At 35.2% G+C, this 13,814-nt stretch overlaps 1 protein-coding gene across 2 annotated transcripts in view; it reads right to left on the reverse strand.

Moving 5' to 3' along the window:
• Positions 1-13,814, reverse strand: part of GLRA2 (glycine receptor alpha 2) — a 304,778-nt gene that overhangs the window by 235,709 nt on the left and 55,255 nt on the right. The window lies entirely within an intron of this gene.

Consider the following 13,814-nt stretch of genomic DNA (forward strand, 5'->3'; position numbering starts at 1 on the left):
TCACCTCCCCATTGCTCTCAGCTACTTTAACAATAGAGCATTTAGTTAGAAAGATTGGAAAAGACAGAGGAAAGTTTTTAATGGAAGGATTTCTGTGTGGGGAAAATTGAGTGGGGAACATGAGAGAATCTTTTGTCCAGAGATGAAGTTTAACTCTTCTTCACTCCCCCCTGCCTCTTTCGGGGTGGAGTTAGTGGAAGGGCAGCCACGTGGAATTCTCTCCTTCCCCTACCCCCCCAACTAAGTATGTTCCAAGCCTTTTTTATCAAGTTGTAGCAACCTGGAGGAGCAAACTGTGATTTAAGTTAATTGACTGAATATTTGTTTCTTTTGATACATAATGGTTTCCTTGGTTAAGGAATATGGTCATAAATGTGATTTATACTTTGGTAGAGTTATTTCTAAAAGTTTAATATTTTAAGAACCTCTTGGATTTTTTTATGTAGTATAGAATATTCTGAATATCTGTATATTCTATCTAAGTTTTGATTTATTGTATTGAGTCATCCTGAGGTCACTTAAAGAGACTCTGAATAGTATTTTACTTTGTCCTTTTGAAAATGTTTCTGTTATGGACAATATGCAATTTGGGATATGTGTCATTGTATTGGATATTTTAAAAGCCAACTGGTTTGTATGTATAATGTTTACTTATGAAACTGTCTATGTAGATATAAAAGAAGTAAACTTATTGGCACAAACTTACTGTTATCAATATAAGGTTATGGTAAATATCTGTTTAGGATTTAGCTGAAACTTTGGTTAATGTGATTTGTTATTGGAAGTAAAACTTCTTGGGCTTATAGTTAATGCTATTTTGACTTTTAAAGCTCTACCCTCTGACAGTTAGTGGGACAATTCACTGGAGTAAAAATGAATTAAAGCTATTTTATCCTGTATCTGCTAAAGGTTGAGTTTTAACTGCTTATGTTATGTTACAGTTATGTCCCTGCATTTTTTCCTCCTGTGACTGAGTTCTAGGATCAGATGATTGGCCAATAGAAACTGTTAATGCAATTCAATTATGTTATACTTTGTTATTTCCAATCTGGTTATATGTGTAATCATTATATCCTAAATACTTGGGCAAATAAGTATTTAGTCTGGTCATCTATCTGTTAACTGTATATTGTGCAAGTGTTTTTTAAAGGTTTCTTACTAATGAGAGGACAATTAACAGTGGTTTGTGAGACCTAACTGCTGTTCTTTTTTTATGGGGACTATAGCTGATAGCCTTTTGCCTGTGAGACTCATCTCTTCACATAGGAAGTTGCTGGCTAATCTATTTTGGTTTCCCCACATCTTGAAGCAGTTTTGGTGGACCAGTCTTTCTATTTCAGACTGTTCTAACCTTTATTTGTTAGATTTGTGGGCGTTTTTTTGTTTTAGATTTTGGTCACATTACAGATTTTGACTTGCTTCTGGGACTTAGATCAACTTTGATTGTCAGCACGCCACACCACAGAGCCATCCCCCTCCCTGGACTGAGAGTCTCTGCCCATCAGCATGAAGCAGTTTTTGAATGATATCATCTCCCCTGCTCCTAGCACACTTTGGACTGATATGGGGAATTTGGGAATGGTTGATGAATGATTGTTAAATCCTGACTGGGTCATCTATTATTTGATTCACTCTTAGGATTTATATGTGGAGTGGTTATTTGATAATTCCTTTCCGTGAGAAAAAAAGAGAGGAAGCTAGATAGGAAATTGGGAAACTGGTGTGTTTTTCTCAAAATATCCAAAAGAATTATTCACTTTCCTTAGGAAACTTCTGCCCCACCACTATCTCACTAGTTCAAGTTGAATTGGAAGGCCTTTAAAAAATCCTTTTTGTTTTTTACTCCTTGCTTAAATTTACTGGACTATGATTTGCTGCTTATGCTTTAACTTTGAAATCCCTTGTTCTGTTGGAATTGCCCTGGCAGACTCGGTTTTGGGGATTATTTTTTAGAAACAAACAGAAATCAGACACCTGTTTTGGGACTGGCAGTCTTTCTGATCTGTTTCTCCACTCCTGTAATCCCAGTTCCTTAGTTAGCATTTCAGCATTCTCAAAAGACCTTACAGTTTTGTATCAGGCCTCTAAAAGTTTGGGGTTTCCTGCCTTCATGGAACTGTGTATAATCTGCTCAGAAATCTGATACTTTCTGTAGCACTGTCTGTTCCTCTGGGCAGGGAAAAGGTGGAGCTACTATTCCAAGCCTCACCCTTCTCCTCTGGGGAGGGTTGCCCCTCTGAATAGATAGCACAACTGCCTTGAGCCCTGTTGCTCTATAAGCAGAGGCTGAATTAAGTGCAAAAATGACCACAGACTTAACTCACAGTGAACTGTCCATCTCAAACTGGATTCTCTGGCTAAGATGCCCCAACTGCAGAGGACCTGACATGCTAGCAGCAGGAAGCCTTTGTATTGCTGATCAGCTCTGGGGTTATCAGGGAGAGACTTGTCCTTGCCATAAGTCCTTGCATTTTTCTAGTTTTACTTTGGTTTATTTGTTTTACATAGGATTGATTAAAATTATGGTGTTAAGACCTTCCAGGTACTTAGAGGAAGGTAATTCAATGATCTAAATATTCAGGAGAGAGTGTGGAATGTTGTGCCACAGTTCTCTTTTATTGTCTTGACTCAGTTTCCCTAAATTGTCCTGACTTAGTTTCCCTGAATTGTTCTGCCTCAGTTCCTAATTGTTCTGTTTAATCCTGCAATACCACCCCTCCTTCCTAATCATGATGATCCAGATAAGGAGAAAGACCTTCCATCTTAGGGATCATCAGAATTTTGGGTGTCTCTCCCCATTCTGTAATGCCAATTTATCAGAATGTCCCACACCTCCTCTCACCCTGCCAGAACTGGATTGTTAGTTCTGTGTCCCCACTCTCAGCGCGCTGACTCCACCCCTGCCTTAGTCCCTGCATCTGATATATATATACACACACACACACCTCTCTCTCTCTCTCTCTTTATATATATATATATATATATATATATATATATATATATATATATATATATGTATATGTCATTGAGAACTCACATTTTTTGCTGGATTCTTGGAGATGATAGTCTCATTCAGCCCTAGGACCAAACCATGGATCCATTTGGTCCCAGAACAATCTCTCCCTTTCAAATAAAATATTAAAAACTCTCTAATCTCTATCTTGATTCCGTTTCTCCATTATTAAAATCATAATTGATTATTGCAAAATGTTGTAGTTGCTAGGTTCAAAGTTTTCCTAGTTCTGTTCACTTCACTCAGCATCAATTAGTGCAAGTCTTTCCAGGATTTTTTGAGAGCATCCTGCTTATTATTTCTTATAGAAAAAATAGCATCCCATTATATTCATATACTACATCTTGTTCAGCCACTCCCCAATTGATAGGCATTCCCTCAATTTCCAATTCTTTACCACCATAAAAAGAGAGGTATCAGAGATATTTTTGTACATCTGGGTCCTTTCTCAATTTTTATGATCTTTTTGCAAGAGTATGCACAGTTTTATTTTTAAATAGCACTTTATTTTTCCAAATATCCATTTTTGCTAAACCTTGTGTTCCGAATTTTTCTCCCTCCCTCTCTTCTTCTATCCCCTCCCCAAGACAGCAAGCAATATGATATACATTAAAATTGTGTAATTCTTCTAAACACAATTCCATACTTGTTATGCTGCACCAGAAAAATAAAATCAAAAGGGAAAAAAGATAGAAAAACAAATAACAACAAAAGTGAAAAAAAAAACTATGCTTTGATCCACATTGAATCTTTATATTCTCTCTCTGGATGCTGATGGCACTTTCCATCTCAAGTCTATTGTAATTGCCTTGAATCACCTCATTATTAAAAAGAGCAAAGTCTATCACAATTGATCATCACATAATCTTGTTGCTACTATGTACAATGTTATCTTGGTTCTGTATGTGCAGTTTTACAGCCCTTTGGGCATAGTTCCAAATTGCTCTACAAATGACTGAATCAGTTCACAGTCTACCAACAATGTATTAGTGTTCCAATTTCCCCATATTTTCTCCAGCATTTATCATTTTCCTTTTCTGTCATATTAGATGGTACCTCCAAGTTGTTTCAATTTACATTTCTCTAATCTATAGTGAGTAAAGCATTTTTCATATGACTAAAATAGCTTTAATTTCTTCATCTGAAAACTAAATATTCATATTCTTTAATAATTTATCAATTGGAGAATGAGTTGTAATCATAGAAATTTGATTCAGTTCTCTATATATTTTAGAAATGAAGCCTTTATCAGAAAAACTGCTGTAAAAATTGGTTTCTAGCTTTCTGCTTTACTTCTAATCTTAGTTGCATTGGTTTTATTTCTGCAAATATTTTTTTTAATTTAATATAATCAAAATTAGTAATTTTACAATTTGTGACATCTTCTATCTCTTGTTGGTCATAAATTCTTTACTTCTCCATACATCAAACAAGTAAATTATTCCTTGCTTATGATATCACCCTTTTGTACTCATTTTAACCTCATCTTGTTATGGGGTATGAGATGTTGGTCTATTCCCTGTTTCTACTATATTATTTTCTATACTATGGCAATTGTGAACAAATCATTAGGAATAAAAAGCAAGTATCTCTCTTTTTATAGTTTTAATCACTATAGAAAATGCCACTATAATAATGAGACTCTCTCATGTCTTTTCCTTTCATTTAAGATTAGCTTCTCTAGTAATACAAGCCACTAGGTGCTATCAATATGCCTTCAATCCTCCAGTATCAGAGGGCAGCTCTGTCTTTGTTTCTTTGTCATTGTCTTTGTCACTGTCTCTGTCTGTGTCTGTCTGTCTGTCTCTTTCTGACTGTATTTCCCTGTCTATCTATATTTGTCTCTGTCTCTTTCTCTGTTCTATTTGTTTTTCACTCTGTCTCTCACACGGCCACTCTGTCTCTCACACGGCAGCTCTGTCTCATTCTCTCTTGTCTCTGTCTGTCTGTCTGTATGTCTCTCTCTTTCATTTAAATCAATTGGCACATCTATTTTTGAGAAGACTCAGGAGGAAATTTTTTTGGGTTTGATTGTGGAGAGTGCTCGTTAGAACCAGAACATTCCTATCAAATATCTCACAGTCACACATACCATAACTTAAGGAGCTAGGTGCTTTTATGTTTGAGCTCAATATCACATCAAAGAAGGAGTGATACAGAGATCATTTCACTGGTCTGGGTCACAGTTTTAAATCCTGCTCTGACACCATCCAGTTTTAGGAAAGTTAACTGACTTATGAACTCAGTTTCTTCATTTGTAAAATGAAGTTGGCCAGATTGGGAGTCCAAACATTTCTTTTGCTTTGACTTTCTACTGAAATTGTTCTTTGAGTCACTTGTCTGAAATCAGTCTTGCTGAAGACCTGTCTCACTCTCTCATCAAAATAAATTTTTTTGATTCAGCCTTGACATTTTCACACTATTAAGAGGTGAAATGAACTTGTACTAGCCCTCATATGTGCCATTCTTCCTAAAAGTTTCTGCTACCTCACAGAGGATCAAAGAAAAGACCAGGATAAAAATTAATCATCTATAATAGCCCTCAGAGAAAAAAAAAGCCACACTGAAAGCAATCATTGGATAAATTGAATCATTTATCCAATCATCTCTGTTTGAATTCTCAAAATTATTTGGCTAGTTCTATAAAACCACTTGATAACAGCTCATTTGAAAAGAGACTGAATTTTTTTGAAGCATTTATTAAAGGGATTACAAAATCTTAGACATTGAATATTGGGAGTTTGGAAATCTCAATTTTTTGCCAGGCAGTGTACATATCTGAAAAAATAGGTTTGGTAATATCATCATTGTTGACAAATATCTGGGTTTTCATTTTCCTGATCTGTTCATGTGCAACTTCAACAAGTGGGGATCTGTCCTGTTAATTGCAGTCTTCACTAGGGCTCTGAGGGTGGAAGGTCACTATTCTACTGTTGGGAGGTTTTTTATGTCAGCAACAGAACCAAAATAGAAGCCAAAATTCCTGACTTGCACTCTCCTATGCTCACAAGTAGGGCAGCATGATTTTTCCCCTTTCAGCAAAGGAAAACACCCTGAAATTAGGATGCAAGCTATGTTCATGCATGTGCAAGGAATAAGTGGCCAGCTGACATACTTGCATAGCCTGTTTTCTAAATGCTTTTACAGATATTCTTTCTCTTGCTATCATCCTTATCCTTTATAACAGTTCAATTTCTATAGAGCTCTCATGTTTGAAAAGCACTTTACAGACACAACCACATTTTATCTGTGATACTGCACAGAACTCTGTGAGATAGGTGCTATCATTATCACCATTTTACGAATGAGGAATCTGAAGGTCATTACCCAAAGTCATACAGCTAATATCAGAGACAGAATTTGAACTCAGATATTCATAAATGCAAGCCAAGCTTTTCATTCACTGCATGTTGCTTCTTACATGATGTAAAAGAGAAGGAATTTTCTCCATATTGCAGATGGGGAACTGAAGCATACAGAAAGTGACCCATTGAAATAGAAAAAAATAAATTTTGGGCAAATTCAACCACTGATCTTATTATTAATGCTATTTTTTTATCTTTACTAATAGCCATAGCAATCAGTGAATCTCCATTACTGGATGACTCTTGTTAGTTTTTCTGTCAGATACAGATCACTAGCATAGGGAAATTTCTCCATCATGCAGATTGGCAATTGCCAATTTTTAACAACTTATGGTGTTAGAAAGTTGCCTAGAAGCATTGACATATTAAGTGACTTGCCATTGTCCACAAGCTTACACATATCAGAAGCAGGATTTGAATACAGGTTTTTCTAACTTCATGACCAGCCCTCTAATCCATTGTCCACTTTCTCTCCACAACCAACTGTTCTAACAAATAATTACCCGGTTTGATCATCCCTGCTGACAGAGAAAGATCAAATCCGAAAGGACAAGCATTCTTTTTCTGAAGAGAGAGGGACAACCCAGAAGGATCCAAACTCTCTGCCTCACACATCAGCATCTCCACTACCAGAGAAGAAATTTAAACTGCAACAGTTTGGCTCAAGGACGTGATTATATTCTCAGATAATGATACCTAAGGTTTTTGAATGCCTAAGGATGATAAATTCTCCTCACAGAAACCTAGGTTACTTAAACTAACCTATAATAATTAATTCCTCTGAATGCCTTTGTGCTGTCCAGGGTAGTGATTCATTATAAAAGGCCTATATTCAAAGAACTCCTGAATTTTCTTACTATTTCTCCTCTTTGATATCCCATCAACATGTCCAAAACAGGAGTCATCATCTTCCTTCTTCATTTATTCCTTCCTAACTATCCTATTTTTATTGTGGGCACCACTACATCATCTTAGTCACTCATATTTGAAACCTTAACACCATCTTTAGCTCTTTATCCTCCTTCACTTCTACAATCCACAACCATTTTAATCATACAAGTTCTCTTCTATCTACCCTGTTCTCCTCCACAGAAGCTACCTCTACTCAAAATTAGGACCTTATAGTCATTCACCTGTACTATCATAATAACCTTTCAGTTACTCTATGGCCTCTAGTCTTTTCTCCAATACAGCTTTCATGTGGCTACATATATACATACATATATATACATATATATATGTATATATATATGTATAGATAGATAGATAGATATCAACACCATAGGAAACCTCAGAGGAAAACAAAATGGCTAGTCTACCTTAAAAAATTAAAAAAAGAAAAGTTACCTAAACATTGTTTACCTTCTCAAATATTATTATATCTCCTTTATATCTGCCTATTATTTCTATTATTATTATTATTTATATATATCCCATACTCCTGTTATTAGACAATAAGCTCCTTGAGAGTAGGAATAATGCTATTTTTCATTGTTGTATCTTCCAGATATCATACAATTCATTGCATATAGTAATATTTTTAAAAATCAAATTGTATATTAATTAACCTTACTTTACAAAAGAACTTTTCTGCCTACCAAGATCAGATCATATTCTATTAGTTATAGATGTGATAGTCCAGGGTAACAATTGGCCCATACTCCATCGCTAGTCCAATCAGACATTATTTATCCCTAGCTCTGAACAGAGTTTTATCCAAGATACTTATAATAGTGAGTCATATATTTGAAGCATGCTAATTAAGAATTAGCAGTTGGATGTGGAGAATCCCAGATAGGGAGATAGAAGAAGTGGTATGAGAATATCTGTGAGTAGAATTGTTTTTGGATGGGAACATCCAAGAAATTCAAAGTGTGGAAAATAGAATGGAACATAGAATAAATTAAATGTAATTATAGAAATTTGGGATAACTAAACAAGTAGAGATACATTTAAAGCAGAAAAGAGATGAGAAAGCTAAAGGAAACAGTCACACTGGATGTACTGACAGGGATAGTTAAATTCAGTGAAGAAGATATGGAGACAAAATGTCCAGAACTTGAGAAAAGACTATTTCAAAAATTATTAACAAATGAAATATAGGAGAACATGGGGTGAGGCAGATGTGGGAATTGTTGTGTTGTGTTTATTTTTAATTAAAGTCAGTGATATTCTATGTGAATATAAAAGGGAGAGGGAAGAAAGGAAGGAAGGAAGGAAGGAAGGAAGGAAGGAAGGAAGGAAGGAAGGAAGGAAGGAAGGAAGGAAGGAACTAAGTAGTAAAGGGAGGGAGAAGAAGTAAGGCAGGCAGCGATAAAGGGAGGAAGGAAGGAAGTTTTTTGATCAGTTCTAGTTTGTGGGCCAGCTCTACTCACAGAGATTGATGTTTGGCCTTCTTTCTTGAAGAGGATCTCCTTCTCTCCCATCCCTCTGTCCTCATAATAGGGTATCCTACCCTTACCTACAGATATTCTTAAAAGCTTTTTTTTTTCTTTTTTGGATTTTTGAACCCTTCCAAGTATCTTGGGGCTTATGGCTATTTTTTTTTTTTCTTAAGGACCATGCCTTAAACCAAAGCCACTCTGATTCTCACTGATTGGCCACCTATAAATCCCAGGCTAAGTCCCATTGGTTCATTGTCTGGGTTGTGGTTGACTCATATTGAAATAAATTTCTTTGGTTGTTTGTTTTAGTTAGATTTTTTCCTTTTTTTGGAGTAGGTAAGAGAGGAGATTCTTTGTCGCAATAGCTACCTAGCATTAATCACTGAATGGATACAGCCTCAGTCAAACTGAAATCTACTGAAGACATTAGCTTAGAAAGACCAAGATCTCCCATTGCATCTAGGACCTTCTCCAATTGTTTTGATCTATTTCTGACCACTGGATCCAGATAGCTGTGGAGCAAAAAATAAGGCAGATGACCTTGTACAACCTTCCCTCAGTTAAATCCAATTCCCTTGTATGTCATGGCATCATCTCCCCAATATCATGGTCCTCTTTGAGGACAAAGGACAATAAATTAAAGCCTAGAGAATTAATTTGGAGCCAAATTAAAAAAAGTCCCTTCTTCAGAGACCTAAAGAGCTGAAAGAAAAGAAAGCTCAGTATGGCCCCCAGAATATAACAGTAGACTAGCAGAAAAGACAATGATTAAAAATCAGACTAAAAAAAGGACACTTCTAGTAATAAAACAAATCATAGAAGGAATGTTTAATAGTCAAAACTATACCAAGTCAATAAAATAATATGAGAGTTTACACTTGAGTTTTTCATTTGTAGTTTGTACCAAAAATCTCACAGGATGTTAATAATAACTTGAGCAATTGAAGTACTACATTTTGATAGCAGAAAATTAAGCTCCTTTTTGATTTTTGTCTTTGTATCTTCAGTACCTAATGAAGTAACTGGCACATAGTACATCATCAGTAAATGATTGTTGATTGATTTATATAGAGTAAACAAAGTAGAGAAGAGGGTCTATTAGAGAAACCAATATGCAGAAAGTCATGAGCTCAAGAATATAGTATTTGAAGGTCACAGTGGCTGGAGTTTGCAGTTATTTACTCTAGCTTCTTTTTGGATGTTCTATAATCTCTAGAAGTGAGATCACTCTTTCCCTGTTTCTTCCTTCAGGAATCTCCATAGTTGTGATTTTTCTCCTAGACAACACATTTTTTTCTCATGTTCATGAGGAAAAGGAATTTCTTTGAAGCTGGGGGAAGAGAACGCAGTAGGGAAATGAGACTGCCTTAGTTCAACTACTTCACAGGAAATTAGAAAGAAAGTTTCTTTATACATAATCCTCCACTCCCTAAAATTATTGTTTAATGTATTCTTTTCTCAGGAGATTCTAAAATGGGTCAGATTCATCTGGCAATTTCCCTCTATAATTTTGAGGACTCAAATACTATTTTTTTAACTGAGGCAATTGGAGTTAAGTGAATTGTCTAGGGTCACACAGGTAGAAAGTATTAAGTGTCTGAGGTCAGATATGAATTCAGATCCTCCTGACTTCAAGGCCGGTGTGCTATCCACTGTGTCACTTAACTGCCCCCAGGCCTCATATACTATTATCAATAAAAGCACTTAGGCTAATTTTAAACCACAGAATGCTGAGGACAAAAGATTGCAGGACTTTGGAAAGATTTAATTTCCTTATCTCTCCTTCTGTGTCTCAGGGAAACCAAGTCTCTTTCTCCAATGTGTCAGGACAGTATCCTCCAAGAAGATACACACACACACACACACACACACACACACACACACACACACACACATACACAAGAAAGATATTGTAGAAAAACAGATTTCTTTTTGAGAATAGTTGGCCAAAATGTGAAATAGGATTAATGAAAGAGCTATGACAAAATAGAAAAAAATGTTGCTTCATGTGAAATTTCAGTTTTCTCCAACCTTTCAGATAATGAGAGATTATCTTTTCAAACATGGCCACAGCCTTTGTGTTCCCAAGAGTCAGATACAGAAATTACCAGGATCGTTTGCCACTGAACATTGTCTTCAAAAAAGCAAAAAGCTTCTCATGAAAACATGAAGTTGAAACTTGGCTGAAGGAATCTTCTTTTGGGGACATTATATTCCTTCATCATATCATGTTATTCTGTTTCAAGTTACCATGTTCTAGTAACCACTTGTACTTCTATGCATAGAAAATGTGTAATGCTGTTTCAAAGTCTGATTCTTTTTGTACAGCAAAATAACTATTTGGACATATATACATGTATTGTGTTTAACTTATATTTGAACATACTTAACATGTTTTATCAACCTGCCATCTGAGGGAAGGGGTTGGGGGGGGGGAAAGTTGGAACAAAAGGTTTTGCAATGCTGAAAAATTGCCTATGCATAAAATTTTTATTAAAAAATATATAATATGTAATGCGTAATGGTAACACTAATGTTCTGAAGTGGTATAAATTGACCATACTTCTCTATGAATAAAATTTAAAGTGGTAAAAATTTTTTTTCCCAAAAAAATCCATTGAGGTTGGTACTGCCTGTATTATTATCCCCACCTAAAAGATCACATAGTAAATGACACCTGAGATTTGAACTCAACTCCAAATAACTGAGCTACAAGTATATGTCTACTTAAAGAGACCTAATGTGATATTTTCAGACAGTATTTTGAAATACTCAGCCATTATTTCCAATATAATGTGTGCCACAGTAGGGAACGATCAAAGCTTTCTTTCCTGTATTCAACCTCAGCAATCTCAGGTTTTCTCAAGTTTTCATTAGCATCTGAAGGAAATCAAACCGTAGTGTTTAGTTCTAAGCCTTGTGCTTAGTCAGAAAGAAATTTTCCCCCTTTTGTCAATTTGATTGAGGTTGTAAGTATATTTTCCCCAAAGCATCAGATGTCATTACTATAAGAGATGCATTCCAGTATATAATAAAAATGCCAGATGGAAGGGCATTCTGATATGTCACTTCACAGTTGGCATTTTTCTCAAAACAAAGTTAAATACATCACAAAATTGTATTGATAAAAGGTTAGAAAAATTACTACCAAAATGCCAGTTGTCAAAGATGTGAATTTAACATTTAAAAAAGCAGATCCATAACTCATACACATTTCTCCTTTCTTCTCCCCCCAGTCCAACCAAGTTTAGACTAGGGAAGTAGAAATATAACTGGGAATTTTAACCATATTCATACAACCATTCTTATAGTTTTTAAATATGGATGGATGGATAGATGCCAAATCTTGTTGATATGGACAGTTAGTTCATGGGGGCAGATTGCAGTCCATTCATAGCTTTTTAGTGCATTTTAGCAAAAATTAAATATAAATGTGTGTATGGAAGGCCATAAGCATTTATTAGGGGCTACTTTGGCAGGTACTGTGAAAAGCACTTTACAAATAACATTTCATTTGATCCTCACAACAACCCTGTAAGGTAGATGTTATTATTATCATCCCCATTTTACAACTGAGGAAACTGCGGAGAAAAGATATTTATTAGACTTGAGAATTATTTAGATTTTTTCCCAATCCTCATTTTTTTTAGGATTCAATAACAACCTTATCTAAGAATGGGCAGGGAAAATGGGGAAACAAAAAGGTTGGCAATGTTACTGCTTCTTAGAAATTTTAGTGATGAATTTGAGGGGAGAGACGGTTGAATTTTTTGGTAAAAATATACTTTGGATATTATTTTATATTTCACTAATATGGACAAATGAAAGTTGGTTATTTGAAAATAAATACAATGGAGAAAATATTACTAAATGATTCTATAACAGAGGAGGGGATCTTTAACAAAATATACAATGACTTCTCTGATTAATTTTATTTTTCTTTTATGAGTGCCTTTTGAAAGATTCTACATGGATGTCCTGCAGTCTTCTCAAGCTCACATATTCAAATGAATTTTCTTTTCTCCCACAAATTTTACTATTTCTCTTAAAACTACCACTTTCAATCAGTGAATCAATAAGTATTTATTAAGTTATATATATATATATATATATATATATATATATATATATATGTGTGTGTGTGTGTGTGTGTGTGTGTGTGTGTGTGTGTGTGTGTGTATCTGCCATCATGTTTAGCACTGGGGATGGATGATAGTAAAACAAATATGCCTTCAAGTTGTTTGTATTCTTTTAAGAGACACAACACACACACACACACACACGCATATGGAACATGTACAAAATATATACAAAATAGATTTGAGAGTAGAAGAGCTATAGAACCTGAGGAAATCAGGAAAAGTTTTACACAGTATGCCAACAAAGTTTTTCAATAAAAGAGGGTTCCATAAAATGAAGGTAAGGAAAGTGGCCTATCAGCTATTAAGGCACATCTAGTACAAACACTCAGAGATGGAAGACTGAATGTTGTGTTTGAGGAACAGCAAATTAAGCAACATGCCTTAGACCATATAAAGGCAAATACTGTGTAAGGAGCCTGAAAAGGTAGGAAGAAGAAAGATTGTATTAAAAAAAAAACTTTAAGTGCCAGGTAGAGAAAGCTATATTTGATCCTAATAGCAATTAGAAGCTATTGGAATTTATGGATTTGACAGGGGAAGAAGAGCGGGTGGGTATCCAATGATCAATCACATCCTTGGTCTAGGACAATCATTTTGGCAGCTAGCACAGAGGGGACAGATGGAAAGGGGGAAAGAGCCAAGCCAGGAAAACAAAATAGATAGGTATTACAGTAGTTGGGGCAAAGAAAAGATATGAAGATTGAAAGTGATAAGATTTGGCAATAGACTGGGATGAATACAGGTAAGGAATCAAAGATGATCTCAAAGTTAAAAGGGTGATTAGGAGGATGATAGTGCTCTCAAAATTAAAGTGGAAATTTAGAAGAGGGGAAGATTTGGAGGCAAAGAAAATAAATTTTGTTTTGAACATGTTGAATATGACATATCTGTGACATTTAGTTTGAGATTC

Source organism: Sminthopsis crassicaudata, chromosome 3 (genome assembly GCF_048593235.1).
Source record: "Sminthopsis crassicaudata isolate SCR6 chromosome 3, ASM4859323v1, whole genome shotgun sequence".
Taxonomy (NCBI): Eukaryota; Metazoa; Chordata; class Mammalia; order Dasyuromorphia; family Dasyuridae; genus Sminthopsis; species Sminthopsis crassicaudata.